Source organism: Echinops telfairi, unplaced genomic scaffold, assembly GCF_000313985.2.
Source record: "Echinops telfairi isolate 266 unplaced genomic scaffold, ASM31398v2 ScPeMD7_7420;HRSCAF=8458, whole genome shotgun sequence".
NCBI lineage: Eukaryota > Metazoa > Chordata > Mammalia > Afrosoricida > Tenrecidae > Echinops > Echinops telfairi.
In genome coordinates, this window is record NW_022111320.1 from 15,230,841 (window position 1) to 15,241,276 (window position 10,436).

Sequence of the window (10,436 nt, forward strand, 5' to 3'; positions counted from 1 at the left end):
TATATCTTGAAGCACAATGCTATCTGAGATAGGATAATATCTATACATCTAAAAAGAAGTTCAGGTAATACAACTATTATTCAAAGTTATGCAATAACAACTAAATCTGAAATTCACTGCCATTGAGTCAGTTCCAACTCATAGTGACTCTGTAAGACAAAGTAGAACTGTCCCTGTGGGTTGCCAAAGCTGTAAATCTTTACATCAGCACACAGCCTCATATTTCTCCTATGGATCAGCTGATGGGTTAGAACAGCTGGTCTTGAAATTAGCAACCCAATGCATAACCCACCAGGGCTCCTAACTACTAAACCTACTGATATACAAACTGAAAAATATTACCAACTTCTGCATTGTGGAATTGATCAAACATGCAGCCAAGATTCATTGATTATTACAGGCAATTAGAATGCAAAAGTTGGAAACGAAGTGGAAGGATCAATATTTGGAAGAGAGGACTTTGGTGATGGAAGCCAAGTGGGAATCACAGACGTTTGCAGGATCCATGACTTCTTCATTGCAAGTACCTCTTTCAACAACCTCAGTGGAAACCATGTGCATGGACCTCACCAGATGGAATGCACAGGGGTCAAATTGACTACATTTGTGAGAAGCGACAGTGGAGAAGCTCAATAACAGCCCAAACCAGATCAGGTGACAATGGCAGAACAGACCATCCATTGTGCATATATAAGTTCAGATTGAATCTAAAGAAAGTTAACAAGTCCACAAGAGCCAAAATACAATGTGGAACATATCACACTGAATTCAGAGAACATCTCAGGAACAGATTTGACACATTGAACAGTAATGACTGAAGAACTGAAGAGTTGTGGGATGACACAAAAATCATCATACATGAATAAAGCTTAGTTTTCTTACTGCCACTGAGTTGGATCTAAGGCATGGCATACATGTATAGGGTTTCCTGGACTATGACTTCTTACAGAAGTAGATAGCTTCATCTTTCTCCCACAAGAAGAAAGCAAAACACCATTAAAAGCACAAGAGAGAAAGAAAAGATCAAAGTGGATGTCCAAAGAGACTCTGATACTTGCACTTGAATATAGAATAGTTAAACCAAGTGGGGAAAATGATGATGTAAAAGAACTGGACAAGACATTTAAAAGTAAGCTTGAGGAGACAAAAATTATTATAATTTACTTTATCTTCTCAAGCTGCTTTTTTCACATTACATATGCAAACATATGAGTGAAAGTGCCCAAAAGGAAGAACATGTTTAGCTAAAAAAAAAAAACTGGAGAAAGAATTGAAGTTCAATATTTCAAGATTCTACAAGTAAAGCGTTTAATGATGAAGCACTAAAAGAACTGGTCAACATTCAACTATTTCATGAGGTGGAGTGATGGCTAGGGATCATGCTGGGTCTGGCATGAGCAGGGGTGGGGCCAAACCTATCCATCAGGTCACAGACTGATGACACCTTTTGGGGGTGTAGCCTTTTGTATAAGAAAGAGACCAAGCAAAGGCAAATACTCTGTGTCCCTTTGCCTTCTGCTGGAGCTGGGTCTTTTTCTATTTCTTCCATCTCTTTTTGAGTTGCTTGCTGATCCCAGGGAGCTGTCAGCACACTACCCAGAGTAGATTCATTCAGCAACTTTAGATTCATGTACCTCATCATCCGCCAGCCTGTGCCTCTAGATGTCTCTGTTTTGTTATCCAGCTTCCTGTTCATTAGCTTATTAGCTTCCACAAGTCAGGAGAAGCCTGACTTGAACCAAATTAGACTTACCTATTTCTACAACTGTGTAAGCCACTTCTTGATATATATATCATGTATCTTGATATATATATATATATAGATGTAATCTCCCAACACATACATGCATCACTGGTTTTGTTTCTCTAGATGACCCAACTTAATACAAGTAGCACATGATCAAGAACCAATGATTCCCAAATAAGAAGTTCAATCTACACCTTTAAAGGCTCTAGGAATTGAAAAAATACCAATATGTAGAAATGCAACCTTAGAATGACTTGTTCATTAGCGTATACCAAATACTTCAACTTGATTTGCAACAAATGTACATAAAAATTAAAATCCTATAAAAATTAGAATCCTCACATTTGGATCAATAGACAACATCAGGATAGATGTAAATATTTACATCAGGATAGATGTAAATAATATTGAGGTTGTCAAGGATTGTATTTTACTTCATCCAAAATCAACACTCATGAAAGCAACAGTGAATAAATCCAATGATATATTGCAGTAGACAAGTCTTATGCAAAAGACCTTTTTAAAGCATAAAAGAGCAAATATATACCTTTGAGGAATAAGGTGTAGCTGCTTCAAGCCATGCTATTTCCAATTACCTCATATATATTTTAAAGCTGGATAGTGAATGAGGAAGACCATAGAATCTTGATGCATTTGAATTATGGTGTTGGCAAGAAATTTGAAAACACAATGGTTTGCTAAAAAAACAAACAGGCCTCCTCTCTGGGGGACGGGCAGCAGCGGGGTGGGTGAAGGGAGGCGCCGGACAGTGTAATATAAGATACAATAATAATTTTTAAATTATTAAGGGTGCATGGGGGAAAGGGAAGGGGAGGGGGGGGAAATTTAAAAAAAAAGGAAAATGAGCGGATTCCGGGAACCCAAGAGGCAAGAAAATTTTGGGAATGATGAGGGCAACAAATGTATAGATGTGCTTTACACAATTGATCTATGTATTGTGACGAATTGTATGAGCCCCAATAAATTGATTATAAAAAAAACAACAACAGGTTTTTCTTGGAGAAAGTACAGTCAGAATGCTCCTTCGGAGTGAGGATGGCAGGACATTGTCTCACATAATTTTGACATGTTTCAGGAAGGCCAGCTCTTGGAAAAAGGCATCGATTTTTGTTAAGTAGATGGTCAACAACAACAACAACAACAAAAGAGGAAGCCCTTTAACAAGATGGGTCAACAGACTCAAATATAACAATTTTGCAGATGATATAGGACTGGGCATTGGTGTTTTGTTTTTCTGTTGTATAAGGGTTGCTATAAATCTGAGCCAACTCAATGGCAAAGCAAGTTGGTTAGGATAAGCAGTCTTAAGATCAATTTTGAGGCTGGCACAGGACCAGGCAGTGTTCCATTCTGTTGTACACAGAATCACCACAAGACAGAACAGACTCGATGGATAGCACCTAACAACAGCCTTAAGCAAGGGACTGCCTATTAAAAGAACCTTAAGATGAAATACAGATGTTCTTCTGCATTCATATAATCAGTCTGCAAACCAGAAAACCGTCATAAGAATGTTTATAAGGGGAATTTCCTCCTTTGTTTTTCCTTTTCTGTTTCCTTCCTTCTTTTCCCATCTTCCTCTCTTCTATGCTAGCTTCCTCCTTCTTTCTTCCTTTCCCCATTTTCCTTTAGCACCTTTCCTCTCCCTCTATTTTCCTCTTTCCCTGAAATATCAGGCCACCAACACTCCCCAACTATCATTAGAAAGGTAAAGGATTGTTGACCAGCTTCTAAATCCCTTCCTCCTCTTACAATGGAATAGGCATTCTTTAATTTTCCTCAGCATTATAGTCTCGATGTAATTTCTATCCTGTATTTTGTAAATATTGTACATGGTCTTATATTTCACTCTTCTTGTAAGCTATCAAGTTAAATTTCTCCTAGTGGTAGTTGCATAATCTGTTGTCGATATGAGACTTAAGAGTGAAGGGATGGCGTTTAGCTTGTCAATCAGGTCGCAGCTTGATGACCTCATTTGGAGGTGCTAAAGAGATAAATAGCTCCCTGGAGGTGGAACACACACTCATTCCCTACAAGACATTACTGTGAGAAGACACATGGAGCTACACTAGAGCCCTGGAGTTGAATGATCCACGTGTAGACCCCTGCCAGTGCTGAGATGCTTCCACTGCCACTGGATCCACAAGACCTTCAACCCACTGGCCTGTCACTGTCCTGCATTTGGCCTCCTTGCATGTGTTTTGTGAGTCTGAAGAGGAATTTATAGATTGGTATCGGACATATGGGCTAAAATTGGACTTATGGACCTGATCAGGACTGGGCTGGCCTGTTTCCTCAATATTCAATTGCTCTTGTATATAAAGCCCTTTCTTTTTCTTTTCTTTGTTTTTTCATTTTATTGGGGGCTCTTATAACTCTTGTTACAAACCATACATCAGTTGTATCTGACATATTTGTACATATATTTCATCGTTCTTTTCTAGACATTTATTTTCCATTGAGCCCTTGGGATCAGCTCCTCCTTTTTTCCTGCGCTTCCTCCCCACCAACCCTCGTGGCCCCCTGATAGATTGTAGATTGCTAATTATTTGCAAGTCTCACACCAACCACTGTCTCCCATCCCCTCTGGTTTCTGTTGTTCTTCCCCCTTACTTAGGGTGTGCGGTTATGTGCTATTCATTGAAATGGGTGCCCCCCTCCCTCCCCGCTTCTCCCCACCTTCCCCCTACCCTTTTGGTATCTTTATTCCCATTCCTGTTCCTGGGTTTCATATGTTGTGAGTTTTATCTCTTGCCTATACCTATATACATGCTCCCATCTAGTCTAGATTGGGAGGTGGCATTGAGGTCGTGATAGTAGGGGGGGGGAGGGGGGCGTTGGCAAGGAGGGCTCCAGGAAACAGGTATATTGCATGACCCGTTAGTGCTCTACTGCACCCTGATTGACTCACCTCCTCCCTGCCACCCCTCTGTGGGGGGATGCTCCATTGTCCATAGATGGGCTTTGGGTCTCTGCTCCAAACCCCCTCCATTCTCACCAATACAGTTTTGTTTGTTTGCTTACTGTTTGTTGTGATTCTTCTGATGCTCGTTGCCCAGTCTCGACACCTAACAATCACACCGGCTGGTGTGCTTCTTCCATGTGGGCTTGTTGCTTCACTGTTGGATGGCCACTTGTTTAACTTCAAGCCTTTAAGACCCCAGACACTTTATCTTTTAATAGCCGGGCACCATCCTCTGTTTTCACCACATCTGCTTATGCACCCATTTTGTCTTCAGCGATTGTGTGTGGGGGGGGTGGGTGGGGGGGTGGGGGGGGGATGAGCATCACAGAATGCCAATTTGTTAGAAAATGTGTTCTTGTATTGAAGGGAGGTATGAGGCAAGACCCAAGGCCTGTCTGCAGCTTCAGTGTATTGCTTTATAAATATATGTACCTAGGCCAATACCACTATTGTTATGGATTAATGTATTTACATAAGTGCACACCTCTGTTAATCTCCCTATCCATGCCTTTGCTTCCTAGCGCTTTCCTCTGTTTCCTTTTGCCTCCTCCTGCCCCACCATCACTTTCCCCTTCTTCCACCTCTTAGTGCTTCCTCTCCACTAACTTGGTGTTGCTCTAATACTCACAGGATCTCTACCATCTCCTAGATGCTGATTCTGCTTCCCTAGTTGTTCCCCTGTCCATGACGCCATCTGCTCACCACCGTCTTCTCCCCACCCCATCTTCCCCCTCTACCTTCCGGGGCCATTAGCCCCATTGCCTTCTCCTCATTGGCCCCACCGTCCAACCCATATAATTAGTCAATCCATCCATGTCCTAATCCAAACAACAAGAAAACCTATGGTTGAAGAAAGAAAAGGGAAGAGAAAAACATGAGAGAAAATAAAAAGACCATAGATAGGTCCAGGTCTGTTTGCTGGTTCCCCAGGAGCCCCCCCCTCCTCATTCAAAGTCCATTCTTGGGGCTGCTTGGGGGCTCTTTGCTCAGTTTTACTTTGATTGCTGATCTGTTATGCTCCATTCCCACCCTGTCTCCCCACTGTGTGCCCCCATTATTGTCCCGTCTCCGTATATACGCCAGTTAGGGGGCAACATGTCTTGAGTTATTGGTAGTCCCACAGTCCTCTCTGTACCCCAGCAGCTCCATGCAGGGACCTCATCCTCTGGGCTTGGTGTGCCCATATAGAGCCTAGGCCGACTGCCCCTTTCTCTTTGTTCTTCTTGGATTGCTTCCGTCTGGGTCTGGTAGGCCAGTTCCTTTCCCCCACCAGAAAGGTCTAATATCGTTCTCTGTGCCCACACTTCTAGGGTAGGGGTCAGGCTGGTTCTGGTTGGGGCCGGCCCTGCTGTCCAGTCTTTTCATGCATTCCTCCATGTCTTACGTTGCTCTCCTGGTTTGGCGCATCATAGTGGGGTCTGTATGCACCCTCCAATTCCCTGGGTTTGGTCTGAACTCCCCCTGATTGCCTATGTTCCCATCCGTGTATAGTGAGATAAATGTCTTTTCTTCTATTCCTGCTGTTAAAGCTCTTTATTACACACATGAGTGTCTTTTGATTTGTTTCTCTAGTCTACCAGACTAACACACTCCTGTTCCATGAATGATGGCCTAAGACATGAGATTCCTGGATCAAAGACAAAGGATTTTAATAATCATGGTAAAAGTAGTAGCGAGAACATAACTGTTTCCATGAACTTACCATGTTCCCTCACCCAAAATGATACAAAGGAACCACCGTAAATGACTGCACATGGAGTGGGCTACATTACATGAAGGGACACTAAGCTTGGAGCAAACCAACTGTTATAATTCGTGGAAGCAAGTCTACTCTTCTTCTCAGAGGATAGGTTAGACAGCTCATCCCTTAAGGTGGCACAACCTGAAAATGGTTTACTTAGTTGTTGTTAGGTACCATTGATACTATTTTAACTTACAGTGATCCTACATGACAATGAAGATCTGCTTAATAGGGTTTTCTAAGCCAGAATAAACTCCCCAAATACTTGGCATACCAGAAGAATCTTCAGGTAGTCTCAGGGCCCAGATGTACTCTCTCTCCCAATAAGCCTTCTTGTGGAATACACAATATTGAGCATTTCTCCCTTCTTACTCTTATTTTTAAACCAACCCTTTCTGTTGGCGCCTTCCTATCAATATGTAAACTTCTGTCAGCTTCATCCACATTATAAACTTTCTTCTGTCCTGTTTTCCTGTTTAATCACAGCCTTCTCACCTTAACAACAAAATATAGTGTAAGGCATGCCTTGACTCCATTCTTCATTCTTTCTTCATCTCTCACTTCTTCAAGCGAATCCACGACAATTTGCTATTGAAATAGCTTCGATGCCTCAGCTTTTGTTAGTAGCAGTAATGACAGTGGCTATTGTATAACACTGTTTTGAATATTAGATATGTTAATGTAGATATGAAGAGCTTACAATAGTTCTTGACACATACTAAATATTCAATAGTTCTTATTTGAAATTTCTGTTGTTATTAACGTCCTCCTCTTCTTCAGTGTCATCAGTGAAATTCCTTGCTGCTAAATCCAATGAGCACTTTGAAGTTCTTAATAGACTGTGTTAACCACTTCTTCTTTCTTCAAAAGCCCTCTCTCTTCTGTTTCCACATGCTATCCTCCCGTGGTCTCACTTACTGCTCTGTATGATCCTCTCTGTTCAACTACGTCTGTTTGCGCCTCCACTTGACTTATTGTTGGTATCCATGGAGACTCACTATTAGGTAGGCTAATTTCTCTTCTTATTCCACATTCCTTTGCTTGGTAATATCACACAATCTTGTGGTTTGGGTTATTGCACTAAAACCTGCAAAAGTGAAAACCATTGTAAGGAAGATTGCCAGATTATGAAAACGTTAAAGATTTTGCACTGAACAAAGAGTAGAAAAAAGAACAAAAAGTGATAACCCTGTCAAAGCTGACAGTTTTTCAAGACCTGGAAAAATAAGCCATAGAGTTTTGACTTCCCATGCTTCATGGTATTTATATGTAGCTGGTTCAGTGTTCCACCTCCTTCATTTGCTTAACAGATATTTATAGAATATCCCCTGTAGGTTCCAGCTCTCTTGAGACATAGTTGCAAATTGAGAAAACAAATAGCAAATAAATAATTACATACATGGATCTATAAATGTAGGTTGATAAATTATCCAAAGAAAAGAAAATAATTTTAAAAATGTAAACATGTAAGTCTGACATAGATCAAAGGAAAAAGAGCATTCTTTGGTCGTGGTTCTTGGGTGTACATGTATAGATTATATATGGGGGCCCCCTGTAAAAACCACTGCCTGAATCAATTCCGATGTTTAGAACTGCCCCACAAGGTTTCCTAGGCTGTAAATCTGTCTGGCAGCAGACAGCTTCCTTCTTTGCCCGTGTGAAGTGCCAGCTGGTGGGTTCTAATGACCGTGTTTGAAGCCCTGCATCACACGGGCTTCTTTCAATGGGGGAAAATAAAATGAGAGATATAAAAAAAAAAAACAGTACAGAATCTTAAAGGGACTTCATTATCATTACTGTTGCTAAAATATAACACAGGGTAGAGAATCACAATATAGGTTTGCAGATGAAGAGAGAAACTGCACCTTGCAGCGGCTTGCAGCCCGTGTGGGGGGTGTTCACTCAGATCCTGAATTTAATGAAAGCTATAACCCTGTGGCAGGAATGAAGGAGTGGGTGACTTGATCAATTTTTTGTTTTGAAATTCTCACTGAAGAAGAGATTGGAGGACTCACTGGTGGATGTGGAGGGAAGAGTTAGGAGCAAGCACCACGTGCCTTTTAGATGAGAGGAGCCTCCGCAGAGCTGGGAAGTGGACACATTGAAGATGGATTGGGAGATGAATTTGACACCGTGAGACGTGGTATTGCTCTGCGTGTGGGAGAGCGCGCTGCAAGTGTCAGGGCTGGCTCCTAAATTTCGGGCATGTGTATGTCGATAGATGGTGGCTGGAATATCAGCCAATATTCTTCTCCTAATCTTCGACCACATACTCATCTGCCTCCTGGATGTCTCCAATTTCTCATCTCACTCGCCCATTTATGTCCAACATGTATCATCTATGTCCAGCCCTGAGTTAATCTTCTAATATCCAGGGTTGCTTCCCCTGTGCTGTTTTGGTGACTGCTACCAGGATCTATATAGTTGCTACAGGCAGTTGGCCTTGAATCTCTCTTCTTTATCACATCCAGTTAATGCTCAAGTCCTATTGATTTTCTTGCCTTCATCCCTTTTCTATCTACCCACATTTCTCTGTTTTTCTGCTTCTAGCACAGGTCAGGTCTCCATAATCTTTCATCCCGATTTTGGGGAGAGAAATTAATTGGCTTCTCGGACTTCAGGTCCCCAGCCCTCTCATCTGTGCTTCACCCTCACGGTGTTGGCACCTATTCAATCAAGCCATCTTCCTTAGTCTGTTGCAAGAGAACCTATGCAAGCAATCAAGCCCCGGCCATATCGCTACAGTCTTGTGTTCCTTCCCATTTTCTCTACGCAGACAAAGCGCATGTCATGTTTTCAATGAAAACACAGCACCTCTTCCTCTCCTTGTTGTTGCTGCTATTGTTTCAGTGCCATCCGGTAGCCTCTGACTCACAGCCACCCCCATGTACAGCAGAACCGACTATTTCCCGGTCCTGCACCATCCTCACAATATTGTTATATTTGACTTCATTGCTACAGCTGCTGGGCTCAACCATATCCTTGAGAGTTTTTCTCTTGTTCCCTGACCTTCTACATTACCAAGCATAATGTCCGTCTCCAGGGACTGGTCTCTCTTGATAACATGTCCAAAGTATTGGAGGCCAAGTCTCACCATGTTCACTTCCAGGCAGCATTCTAGTTAAACTTCTTTCAAGACAGATATTTAGTTCTTTGGCCAATCCACAGTGTTTTCAATATTCTTTTCTAGAACCATAATTCAAAGACATCAGTTCTTCTTCAATCCTTCTGATTCAGTGTCCAACTTTTGCATTCATATGAGGCAATTGAAAATTGCCAGCCTTTTCAGAAGGTCTTGCGAAGAAGATTTCTCAGTGCAATGCACTCTTTGATTTCTTGACTGCTGCTTCACCCAGTGTTGATTGTGGATCCAAGCAAGATAAAATCCTGGACAATTTCAATCATTTCTCTGTTTATGATAATGCTGTTTATTGGTCCAGTTGTGAAGATTTGGGTTTTCTTTTTCTTTCTTTTTTTTAAACGTAAGCATTTTTTAAAATCATTTTATTAGGGGCTCATACAACTCTTATCACAATTCATACATACATCAGTTGTGTAAAGCACATTTGTACATTCATTGCCTTCATCATTTTCAAAACATTTGCTCTCCACTTAAGCCCCTGGCATCAGTTCCTCATTTTTTCCTCTTCCTCCTACTCCCTCCACCCTCATGAACCCTTGATAATTTATAAATTATTATTTTTTCATATCTTGCACTGTCCAATGTCGCCCTTCACCCACTCTTCTGTTGGATTTGGGTTTTCTTAACATTGAATTCCAATCCATACTGAAGACAGCAGTCCTTTATCTTCACTGGCAAGTGCTTCAAATCCTCCTCACTTTCTGCCAACAAGGTTATGCCATCTGCATATTGCAAGTTTTTAATGAACCTTTCTCCAATCCAAATGCCCTGTCCTCCTTCATGTAGTCCAACATCTCAGAGTAACTACTCAGCATACAGA